This window comes from Nomascus leucogenys, chromosome 3, assembly GCF_006542625.1.
Source record: "Nomascus leucogenys isolate Asia chromosome 3, Asia_NLE_v1, whole genome shotgun sequence".
Classification (NCBI taxonomy): Eukaryota; Metazoa; Chordata; class Mammalia; order Primates; family Hylobatidae; genus Nomascus; species Nomascus leucogenys.
This window is the reverse complement of record NC_044383.1, coordinates 17197062-17210604: the sequence shown is the minus strand read 5'-3', so window position 1 is coordinate 17210604 and position 13543 is coordinate 17197062. Positions and strand designations below refer to the sequence as shown.

Here is a 13543-nt window from a genome sequence, read left to right as displayed (position 1 = left end):
ACTGGAGTCATTGTTACATAGCAATTCTGAAATTGAGCCAGGCAAGTATTGGACATTCCTTGATTAGGACTCAGTCATCCTCCTGCCTGGGAATGATTCCCCATGACTCTTGGCACCACTCTCTGTGCTCCTATTTCCCTTCTCTGGTCATTCCTTTTTTTTTTTTTAAATATATATATATATATATAAAAGATAGCTTGTGTTTGCAATTGTCCTTCTCTGCCTGCTTCCATTCTGTAAAAGTTGGGTATCATTCTTTTTTTTACTGCCTCTGTCCATTTCAGTCCAAGCTCACTGTGTTTATGTAAATACAGTTATCTTAAAAACTTTGTGGGTCCCACGTGAATCCTACTGAGGCTCATTTCATTAGGGAAAAGCCACAACTACAAATCTCTTTGAGATAAGCCCTTTCATACTTTGGCCTTCTAGCAAAACTACTGAAACAATATTCTTAAACTTCTTGGCCCTATATGGCTCTATAGTTTGACTGAATGGCCCTATAGTTTGACTGAATAGTTCTCTGAGGGATCACCTTGGATTTTTCTGAGGTCTTAGGAAAGGGTTTTTAATTTACATGCTAGATTTAGTCTTTATGATTTCTTAAGAATATTGGATTTTTTCTTTACCCTCAAGACATTTCTTAGTGGTGAGAATGAAGGCAGGGAGGGCATCTTGTAGTAAGGCTGCCAAAGTTGTTTATTTTAATTCCAGAACAACCATTAAGGAAAGAATCCAAAAACAAATAGCTAAAAGGACAATATAGAAATTAAAAAGACAGCCTAAAATATACATTTAATCTGAAAGAAAGTGGGAAAGGGAAAGAGGGGAACAAAAACACAGAGAACAGACAGAAAACTAATAATAAAATGATACAGTTGAATCCATTTGCAATCATGCATCACTTTAATAATGGGGGTACGTTCTGAGAAATGCATTCTTAGTCAGTATCATCGTGTAAACATCATAGATTGTACTTACACAAACCTGGATGGGATAACCTATTACACACCTGGGCTATATGGTATAGCCTATTGCTCCTAGGCTGTAAGCCTGTACACAATGTTACTATACTGAAGACTGTAGGCAGTTGGAACACAATGGCAAGTATTTGTCTACCTAAACATATGTAAATCTAGAAAAGGTACAGCAAAAATACAGTATAAATGATTTTTAAAATCTCTATAGGGCACCTTTATAGGGTATTTACCATGAATGGAGCTTGTAGAACTGGAAGTTGCTCTGGGAGAGTCAGTGAGTGAGTGGTATGTGAATGTGGAGGCCTAGAACATTACTGTACACTGCTGTAAACTTTATAAACACTGTGTATTTAGGCTACACTAAATTTGTAAAAAGAATTTTTCTTCAAAGTAAATTAACTTTCAGCTTACTGTAACTTTTTTACTTTATAAACCTTTTATTATTTTTAACTCTTCTAATAACAGTTTAAAACACATATTGTATGAATATACAAAAAATTTTTTTCTTTATATCCTTATTCTACAACTTTCTTCTATCTTAGAAATTATTTTTTACTTGAAACTAAAAAAAAAAAAAAAAGAACCTAAAACACAAACGTGCACATTAGGCCTACACAGGGTCAGGATCATCAATATCACTGTCTTCCACCTCTACATCGTATCCCACTTGAAGGTCTTCAGGGACATGGAGCTATCATCTTCTATGAGAACAATGCCTTTGTATATGAAAATACAAATGACTTACAAAATCAAAACAATTTTAAAAAGAATAAAATTTAAGGATTTATATTCTGTGATTTCAAAATTTACTCAAATTCTATAGTAATCAAGATAATGTGTCACTGCCTTAAAAATAGGCATATAAATAGCTGGAACAGAAGAGAGTCCAGAAATAAAAATGCATTTTGTCAACTGGTTTTCAACAAAGGTGGAAAGGCAGTTCAGTGGGAAAAGGAAAGTATTTTCAATAAGTGGTGCTAGAAGAATTGGACATCCATTGCAAAACAATGATCCTTAACTCTTCACACCATATTATAAATTAACTCAAAATAGGCATACACCTAGACACAAAAGCTAAAATTATGAATTTCCTAGAAGAAAACATAGGAGAAAATCTTTTCCATCTTGGAATAGGCAATGATTTCTTAGATGGGACACAAGAATCATGAACCGTAAAAAGAAAAACAGATTTAAAATAAATTGAAAAGACACTTAAGAAAATTAGAAGACAAACAACAGTCTTGGAGAGAACATTTGCACTAAATATATCTTCCAATGTACTGTTATCCAGAACATAATGAACTCTAACAACTTAAAAAATAAGAAGGGCAAAAAGCCAATTATAAAAGGGAAAAAAGTTGAACTTCACAATAGAGTACTAATGACCAATAAACATGTGAAAAGATACTCAATATCTTTAGTCATTTGGAAAATAAAAATTAAAACAGCAGTGATATATCACTGTATATCCACTTAATTAAAGTTAAAAAGACTGACCGTACCAAATGTTGCTGAGAATGTGGAGCATCTGATACTCATATGGTAGTGATGGGAATGTAAAATGAATGGTACAATGACTTTAGAAATTTGTTTTGCAGTTTCTTAACAAGCTAAATGTACATTTACCATATGGCCCAGCCACCCCACAATGAGATACTCCAGAGAAATGAAACCTATATCCTAACGTTTTGGCAGTTTTATTCACAGTAGTCAAAAACTGAACATAACTTAAATATCTGTTAAGAAGTGAATGGTTTCAGAGGCAGAGGTGGGCGGATTACAAGGTCAGGAGTTCGAGACCAGCTTGGCCAACATAGTGAAACCCCCTCTCTACTAAAACTACAAAAAATTAGCCAGGCATGGTGGTGGGCACCTGTAATCCCAGCTACTCAGGAGGCTGAGGCAGGAGAATGGCTTGAACCCGGGAGGCAGAGGTTGCAGTGAGCCAAGATCACGCCATTGCACTCCAGCCTGGGTGACAGAGTGAGACTTCATCTCAAAAAAAAAAAAAAAAAAAGGAAGTGAATGGTTAAACAAAATTGACATATCTGTGCAATGGAATACATAAAAATGACTAATTCTACTGACGCACTACATGGACCTATTTCAAAATAATACGGTGATTAAAAGAAGCTAGACACATGCAAACTAACCTACAGCAATAGCAAGCAGATCAATGGTTGCCTGAGTCAAAATGGATGAACTGTGAAGGGTCACAAAGAATCTTTTGGGGTTGATAGAAATGTATAGTTTCTTGCCTGTGGGCGTTTCATAGGTGTCAGTGACTGTCAAAAGTCATGAAATTGTATGCTCTAAATGAATATACTTTATGTAAATTATTCCTCTATAAAATTAAGAAAAAAAAAGTCCCTGATATCACAAATACTATCAGAGCCCTCTAGTTTAGTTCCCTTTTTCCAGAAATATGGATTTATTTTTAAATGATTTGTTTTCAGAGTACCTGATATTGTTGATTTTTTATTCTTTCAGAAAGTCTGTTTCTAGGTATTTCATAACATTTTCATATAAAACTTTAATCTTTTTAATAGCAGGGACTTTATTTTGATTAATGTGCTGGCCCCAGCAGTATGAATAAGATAATAATAAATTGATGACTGCTTCAAAAGGAGAAGCACAAGATGATATGAGAACATATATAAGTAAACTTTAACTGGACTAGGAAGTTAAGGAAGATTTCCCTGAACAAGTTGCCTTCAGACTGAGGTCTGAAGAATGATACTGATTAGCCAAGCGAGAGATTGGAGTATAGATGTCAATTAGATAGTTGTAATTTAAGTCAAGAGCTCAGAGATAGTTCTGGGCTAGAGCTATTAAATTTTGGGACTCACCTAGAGAGAATGTATTGAAAGAAAATGGACAGTACCCTGCAGAACCTCAGGATTTTCAAAAACTTGAGTAAAGAGTCTAAGAAAGCTTCATGAAACATGGGCAGAACACGTTACTGAGTGGAGTTGATGCCACCTAGGGAGAGAGTATTTGAAGGCATGATCAACCCATGTTGATTGCTGCTGAGCTGTCAACTACAATAAGGACTAAGAAGCAGCAATCAGAGGTCATTGGTGGCCTTCAGGAAAGGGAGCAGATTGAGGTAATAAGCAGGGCAAAAGCCAAATTGTAAGGAGCTGAGCAGAAGGAAGAGCAGAAATGGGATACCTATTAATAAAATTCATTACATTAATAGATTACAGTTGGAAAAGCATATGATTGTTTTTAAAAAGGCGATGTAGGGGGAAGGAGGGAAGAATGGTGGAGGAGAGGTGAAAGGAGAGGAAGAAGGAGAGAGAGAGCTTCACTCTGACATCATGATTAACAGTGAAACTAGAAGTATTTGCATAACAGTTAGTAATAAGGGAGGGTATCCAATATCATCACTATTATATAACAGTGTTCTAAAAGTATCAGCCAGTAAAATTAGAAACACAGTAAATATTGGAAAAGAAAGACAAAATTGTCATTAGTTGAAGCTGATACAACTTGATTTCACTGGGTTTTCTATGTTTAGTTGTATCCTCCACCATTCTTCCCTCCCTCCCACTACCTCTCCTTTTTTGAGACATTCATATTTCCAACTGTAATCTATTGATGTAATAAATTTTATTTATATATATCCTATCACTAACCTTACTTAGCTGTGCACTCTTAGTCTTCTAATATATTACTGAATTTTATTTGATAACATCTTCTTTAAGATTTTTGTATCAGTATATGTGAGATTAATCTTTGTGTGTGTATTATGTTGATTTCACAAAAAGCATACTGACGCTTTCTTCTTTCTCTGTTTGGAAAAATGTACATACTATAATTATCTATTCCTTCAGTGTTCAAAAGAATTAACCTATGAAACTGTTTGTGGCAACTCTTCTTGGTGGTAGTGGTGGTGGAGAAAGAAGTTGTTCAAATTTTAAGCAGATATTAAAGCTGTTGACTTCTCAGTGCAGTTTAGCTTCCATTTGTCTTCTTACCTGTCAGTGTTTGCTCTTCCATTCCCACTTCTAATTCGTGCCACCACATCTGTTATTTTCTGGCATTTGACTTTTCTCCTCTTTCTTCCTTCGTTCTGACCTTGCCCACTGAGCTTTTAGCCCATAACTATGATTAGTCAGCCAGTTTCATTGGGTTTTGAATAATCTCCATTTTTAACTTCATAGCTATTTTTATATTTATACTATTTTCTGCTACTCAGTGTTTTTTTCCCACTGCCAGATATTATCTTTGATTTATTATTTTTTAACCACAGGATTGGACCCTATTCTTACGCCTTGAGATTGCCAAAATGTGAACATCAATTTTTTAAAAAGTTATTAATACTGTACTATTGTATTAAGCCTCTTAGGTTATGTTCTGTTTAAATATGGCAAACCAAGCTTTTTAACCTGTTTTGCCATCCCTGTAGCATCTAGTGCCTCTCCACCTTCCAGCCTCACCCAGCAGCTTCTTTATGCTAAAGGCATGCTGCCCTCCTTTGTGTTCCTAGATTGTACCCCGCTTCCTCCTGCCTCAGGACCGTTGACTGTGTTCTATTTGGAATACTTTTTAAATCCTTTATCTAGTTTATGGGTCCCCAACCCCTGGGCCAGTACTGGTCCATGGCCTGTTAGGAAGCAAACCACATAGCAGGAGGTGAGTGGTGGGTGAGTGAGCAAAGCTTCATCTGTATTTACAGCAACTCCCCATCATTCACATTACCACCTGAGCTCTGCCTCCTGTCAGATCAGCAGCAGTTATTAGATTCTCGAGCATAAACCCTCTGGTGAACTGTGCATGTGAGGGATATAGATTGCATGCTCCTTATGAGAATCTAATGGCTGATGATTTGCCACTGTCTCCCATCACCCCCAGATGGGACGGTCTAGTTGCAGGAAAACAAGCTTAGGGATCCCACTGATTCTACATTATGGTGAGTTGTGTGATTATTTCATTATCGATTACAATGTAATAAAAATAGAAATAAAGTGCACAATAAATGTAATGCAATTGAACCATCCTGAAGCCACCCTCTCCCTCCCCTGGTCCATGGAAAAATTGTCTTCCACAAAAACAGTCCCTGGTGCCAAAAAAGGTTGGGGACCAGTGATCTAGTTAACTTCGTCATTCTTCTGATCTCAGCTCAAATGTTACCATCCTCAGGAAATCCTTCCGTGGTACTCCACCCTCCCAATTCCATATTAGGTCAGCTTTTCTGGTTATATTCTCTCATTGCCCTCTGTGCTTTTTCTTCAAAGCATTGTAATTACACACTTGTATGATTATTTGATTCCTGTCTGTTTCTTCCACTAAAGTATAAACTTCCACAGAGAGAGGAACTACATTTGCTTACAAATGTATTTCTGAAATGTGCTTAGTTTATTCACTCATTCAGTAATACTTGTGCACTTTTTGTGTATCAGGCATTGTTATAGGACCTGGTGTTACTGTAGTGACCAAGAAAAGAAGAAAAAAATCCCTGCCCTCATGGAGCCTACATTCCAGTATGAGAGAGGGAGGGAGTGGAGAAAAATAAGGGAGGGAAGAGAGATAGATAGATAAGGGGTGGGGTTGCAGTGGGGTGTGTGGTACAGTTTTACATAGATGTCCAGGGAAAGCCTCATTGATAAGGCGAGTTTTGAATAAGACCTGAAAGAGGTAAGGGAATAAACCAAGTGAATACCTGGGGGACTATCATTTCACAGAGAAGGAATAGCTGATGCGAATCACCTGAAGGGAGATTGTGCCTAATCAATTTTTGAGAAAAAGCAGAGCCTAAGGCATTTAGAGTAAAAGGAGAGGTCATGAGATCAGAGAGGTGACAGGAATCCAGATCTTTTAAAACCTTGTGGGTCATTCTAAAGACTTTTACTGAAGTGAGATCAGAAGCCATTGGAGGACTTAAGCAAAAGGGCGAAGTGTCTCACATTTGAATAGGATTACTTTGACTGCTATTGAGAACACACTTAAGGGAGGTAAAAGCAGAAACGGAAACCTAGAAGACAGTGGCCATAATCCAGATGAGAGATGATGAGCGGTTGGATCAGGGATGCAGCATAGAAGTGGTAAGTGGTATTCAGGTTCTAAATATGTTTTGAAGGTAGCAAGCAGGATTTCAAGATGGACTTGATGTGGAATATGAGAGAAAGAAGTGTTAAGGTTGACTTTAAGGTTTTTGGCCTGAGAAACTAGAAATGTGGAATAATTGATACTCAATATATCTGTTTGTAAAATGACTGAATATTTATTTTAAACATTTGGTAATTCATAGATAAAACAGCTCATCACTTTTGGCTTCAGAATAATGGGTGTCATAATGTTTTTCTCAAAATGTTCCTCTTACTCATTTCTCTGAGTTGTTGAATTCATTTTTCTTAGATGTGAGATAAGCAATATATGACACTTTTTCTTTGCTTGGCAATATCCTCTAATGATTGGCAATGTACATACGAGGAAGACAATTCACATGTTAAAAGATGTAAATTAATTTTGATTGTCTTAGTTGGTTTAATATTCATAACCATAAAAGCTAGCTGTTGATTAGAACATTGTGGGTTTTAGGCCACGGAAGAAATTAAAAAGTGATTACCACATCAATTATACCTAAATAAAGCTGTAAATAAAAATGACAATAAAATAACAGTGAGGCAATAAACAAGTAGGAAAAAAAGTTATCACCACAAACACAGTGTTTATTTTTTTCTGTTCTATAAGCCTCATAAGAAATTGGCATATTTGTTTTATTTTTTTCTTTAAAGGATTAATCTTTAGACTTACCTTTTTCATTTAGCCTAAAGTGTCAGGATTAAGAAAGATATATTTCAGAAATATTTAAATCCAATATTTCTCCATCATTCTTGCCTAACTTTTACAAAGATTTTCTTGTCATAGAATGTCTGATAAATCAATTAGTAATGAATAAAATATTGTATCTTTTTTAATCTGTTGAATATTGTGTTATGGTATCCTGGATTCCCTCTATTAAATATTAGCATGTAGTTATATTTATATTTTAAACTTTTGTTTATTAAGGGAGCAGAAGGATAAACATGAATGTATTTTCTTTTCATTGAATTGTCCACTTTCAGTTACCTACACTAGTGGACAGAAACATTGTGAATAATCAAAAATATTTAAAGTCAATTATATGATTTATTTTAGTTTTGTTCAACATGCTTTCTTGAGCATCTACTGTATATACTACACCAGGCACTGTACAGAAATTGGGATTTAAAGATGAATGAGGCATAGTTCCTGTTTTCCAGGAGCTTGTGATCTAATGTGGAAGAGAGACAAGTAAAAGGATAATTTAAATATTATGTGGAGAACTTTTCTTATCGTCATGAGGAATAATTTTATGGAATTCTCCCTTCTATCACAACTAAAAGACTAGAGAAAATAACATGAAAAACTACTTTCAGATATTGAGGACAAGAGGGTACAGGACCATGATCCCTGAGAGAAGGGAAACAAATGAGGTAAGCCCTAATTGCCCAAGCCTTCTCACTGGATACAGTTTTTGGATAGTAGCACTGGGAGGAGGAACTTAAGCAATGCAAAATGGTCTGAGTTGAGGAAACAAAGATTGGAATTTAGGGAGGCCAAGTTAGCTAGAATTTTCAGGACAATGTACTTGAGAGGACAGATCTACACAGAGAAAAAGCTCCGGAAATCTGGATGGAGATCCTCTTGAGTCTTTGGATGTACTTGAACCTGTGTATACAGACAGGAAACTCCACTGGGCTGAGTAAAGAAAAACTACTGGGGTGCAATAAGGTGGACAATTCCAAGAGCTCATATGGGAATGGAAGACATTCATGTTCCGTCTTGTCACAATAGAAATATTTCATTAAACAGAAGAGTTCTGCCTTAATAGAAGGATTAAATTAAATTAAATATTCTTCTAGACCTACCCTAAAAAAATCTTATAAATGAGATTTGAGCATGACCCATAAGTAGCTTACCTGCCTGCTAGAACAAACGTCAACATCCTTTATGGGAAGATAGCAAAACTCATTTAACAAAATAGTAAACACAATGTCTGGTATACAGTCAAAAATTACTAGACCTGTAAAGAAGCAGCAAATTATAACTCAGAGCAAGGAGGAAATTTGGTCAATAGTAACATACCTAGAAATGATATAGATGGTGCAATTAGAAGGAAAAATAATTAAAGCTTTTAGAAATATTTTAAATATACTCAAGGACATGAACATAATGAGGAATTAAATGGAAGATACAAAAATAACCAAAGACGCAGAAGAAATATTTGACAAAATTCAACAACTTTCATGATAAAACCACTCAATAAACTAGGGATAGAAGGGACTTTCCTCAATCTGATAGAGGGCATCTATAGAAAAACCCACAGCTAATGTCATTCTTAATGAAAATAGAATGAATATTTCCCCTCTAAGATCACGAACAAGACAAGGATATTTACTCTTACAACTTCTAATCAACACTTTAGTGGGGGTTTTAGGCAGAGCAATTAGGAAAAAAAAAAGGAAAAGAAAAAGCATCCATATTGGAAAGGAAGAGGTAAAGCTATCTCTATGCAAAGATAACATGATCTTGTATATAGAAAACCTAAGGAATCTACAGGAAAACTATTAGAGCCAATAAACAAGGCCAGGCATGGTGGCTCACGCCTGTAATCCCAGCACTTTGGGAGGCCAAGGCGGGTGGATCACGAGGTCAGGAGATCGAGACCATCCTGGCTAACATGGTGAAACCCCGTCTCTACTAAAAATACAAATAATTAGCCAGGCGTGGTGGCAGGTGCCTGTAGTCCCAGCTACTCAGGAGACTGAGGCAGGAGAATGGCATGAACCCGGGAGGTGGAGCTTGCAGTGAGCCGAGATTATGCCACTGCACTCCAGCCTGGGTGACAGAGCGAGACTGTGTCTCAAAAAAAAAAGAATAAATGTGTACATCCACCTCATACCATACACAAACATTAACTCAAAATGGATCAGACAGCTAAATGTAAGAGCTAAAAATGAAAAACTCTTATAAGAAATACGGGTGTAACTCTTCATGAGCTTGAGGGAATGGTTTATTTTAGATATGCACAAGCAATAAAGTATAGATAAATTGGACTTCATCAAAGTTAAAAACTCTTATGTTTCAAAGGATACTATCAAGGAAGTGAAAAGATGACCACAAAACGGGAGAAAATATTTGCAAATCATATATAAGGGACTTGTATCCAGAATATATTAAAAACTCTTACAACTTAATAAAAAGAAACCCAATTTAAAAATGGACAAAGGAATTAAATAGACATTTCCCAAAAAAGCTATACAAAGCCCCTTCCAGTAGGGGCTTGTCTTCCAGGACAAGATGTGGAGGAGAAAGACAGTGGTATTGATGATCCTGACCTTGTGTAGGCCTAGCCTAATTATATGTGTTTGAGTCTAAATAGTTTAAAAAGAAAAAAAAATTTTATACAACTGAACGATGTATTGTTTTGAGCAACATGAAAAGTTGCTCACATTATTAGTTATCAGGGAAAGGCAAATCAAGACCACAATGAGATACCACTAGTGTGGCTATAATAAAGGTGGACAGCAATAGTGTTGGCAAGAATATGGAGAAATTGGAGAAATGTAAAATGATGCAATTGCTTTGGAAACAGTTTGGCCATTTCTCAAAGCATTAAACCTAGAGTTACTATATGATTCAATGATTCCACTTCTAGATATTTAAGAGAATTGCAAACATGTCCACACAAGACCTTGTACAGTTGTGCACCACATAACGGCATTTCAGTCAATGAAAGACCATGTATGACAGTGGTGCAGTAAGATTATAATGGAGCTGAAAATATTCCTATTGCCTAGTGACGTTGTAGCACAACATATTACATGTTTTTGTGATCCCAGTGTAAACAAACCTATTGTGCTGCCACTCATATAAAAGTATAGCACATACAATTATGTCCAGTACATAATACTTGCTAAAGATAATAAATGACTATGTTACTGGTTTATGTATTACCTATACTTTCTATAATTATTATTTAGAGTATATTCCTCCTACTTATTGAAAAAAAAGCTAACCGTAAAACAGCCTCAGGCAGGTCCTGTAAGAATTATTCTAGAAGGCATTGTTATCACAGAAGATGACCGCTCCGGGCCAGGCATGGTGGCTCACGACTGTAATCCCAGCACTTTGGGAGGCCGAGGCAGGCAGATTGCCTGAGCTCAGGAGTTCCAGACCAGCGTGGGCAACACGGTGAAACCCCGTCTCTACTAAAATACAAAAAATTAGCCGGGCATGGTGGCATGCACCTGTAGTCCCAGCTACTTGGGAGGCTGAGGCAGGAGAATTGCTTGAACCCAGGAGGCGGAGGTTGCAGTGAGCTGAGATCATTCCACTGCAATCCAGCCTGGGCAATAGAGCGAGACTCTGTCTCAAAAAATAATAATAATAATAAATAAAAGAAGATGACAGCTCCATCCAATAATAAATAAAAGAAGATGACAGCTCCATCCATGTTATTGCCCCTGAGGGCCTTCCAGTAGGGGCTTGTCTTCCAGGACAAGATGATGTGGAGGTGAAAGATAGTGGTATTGATGATCCTGACCTTGTGTAGGCCTAGGCTAATTGTGTGTATTTGTGTCTTTGTTTTTTACAAAAAAAGTTTAAGAAGTAAAAAATAATATATTTTACAACTGTACTGTGTATTTGTTTTAAGCTAAGTGTTATTACAAGTCAAAAAATGTTTTTAAAAAGTTAATTTAAAGTTAAAGAAAGTGAAAGTTAATTTATTATCGAAAAAAGAAAAATATCTTTAAAGTAGCGTAGCCTAAGCGTAGTGTTGATAAAGTCTAGAGCAGTGTGCAGTAATGTCGTGGGTCTATGCATTCACTCACCACTCACTCACTGACTCACTCAAAGCAACTTCCAGTACTACAAGCTACATTCATGGTAAGTATCTTACACAGGTGTACCATTTTTTCTCTTTTATATTGTATTTTTACTGTACCTTTTCTAGGTTTAGATATGCTTAGATACACAAATGCTTATTACTGTGTGCCTACAGTGTTCAATACAGTAACATGCTGTATAGGTTTGTAACCTAGGAGCAATAGGCTATACAGTATAGCCTATGTGTGTAGTAGGCTACCCCATCTTAGTGAGTGTGAGTACACTTGATGATGTTCTCACAACAACATAATCACATAAGGACTTTTTTCTCAGAACATATCCCTGTTGTCAAACAACACATGGCTGTACATGAATGTTCATAACATTATTCATAGTAGCAAAAAAAGTGGAAACAACCCAAATGTCCATCACATGAGGAATCCAAAAACAAAATACGGGCATATCTATAGAGTGGAATTATATTCAGGCATCAAATAAATGAAACACCGAAACATGCTACAAAATGGGTAGTCCTTTTAATCATTATGCTAAGTGATAGAAGCCAGATGCAAAATACCACATATTGTATGATTCCATTGTTGTGAAATGTCCAGAAATGAAATCTGTATAGAGAGAAAGTAGATTAGTGGTTGCCTAGGGCTGGCAGAGCTAGGGGAAATTGGGAGTGACTGCTAACAGGTATGGAGTTTCTTTGGTGGGGGGAGGGAGATGTTCCAAAATTATAGAATGGTAATTGGATGCACATATCTGTGAAAATACTAAAGCCCAATGAATTGTATACTTTAAAAGGATGAATTGTGTGGTATGTGAATTATATATCAATAAAAACTTTGTAAAAGGAACCAAAGGGGCTCTAAAAGTTAGGAAATACAATATCTGGGACGGGTGCGGTGGTTCACACCTGTAATCCCAGCACTTTGGGAGGCCGAGGCAGGCAGAACAAGAGGTCAGGAGTTCGAGACCAGCCTGGCCAACATGGTGAAACATGTCTCTACTAAAAATACAAAAATTAGCCAGACATGGTGGCGAGCACCTGTAATCCCAGCCACTTAGGAGGCTGAGGCAGGAGAATTGCTTGAACCCAGGAGGCAAAGGTTGCAGTGAGCCGAGATGGCGCCACTGCACTCCAGCCTGGGCAACAGAGCAAGGCTCCATCTCAGAAAAAAAGAAAAGAAAAGAAAGAGAAAGAAAGGGAGGAGGAAGAAGAGGGGAGGGAGGAAGGAAGGAAGGACGGAAGGAAGGAGAAGGAAGGAAGGAAGGAAGGAAGGAAGGAAGGAAGGAAGGGAGGGAGGGAGGGAGGAGGAGGGAGGGAGGGAGGGAGGGAGGGAAAGGAAAGGAAAGGAAAGGAAAGGAAGGAAGGAAGGAAGGAAGGGAGGAAGGAAAGGAAATCTGATATGAAAAATTTCCTGGAAGAGATTAAGAGCAGATCAGAGGCCGCAGAAGAAGAGACCAGTGAATTTAGAGATAACTTAAAAAATTGAAACACAGAGGGAAACAAAAGACTTCAAAAAACTAAAAAGCTCCTCAGAGACATGTGGAACAACATAAAAGAATCTAATAAATATGTAAGTGGAGTTCCAGAAATTATGGCAGAAGAGAAAGAATATTTGAAAATTTAGGAGATGAGTCTTAATGGATGAACTGGGATTTGTCATGAGAATAAAGGGAGCAAGGGCATTTTAGGT

At 36.8% G+C, this 13543-nt stretch overlaps 1 protein-coding gene across 1 annotated transcript in view; it reads left to right on the top strand.

Annotated features, from left to right (window-relative positions):
* CCDC172 (coiled-coil domain containing 172) overlaps positions 1–13543 on the top strand; it is a 55778-nt gene that overhangs the window by 19280 nt on the left and 22955 nt on the right. The gene's annotated exons all lie outside the window — the stretch shown is intronic.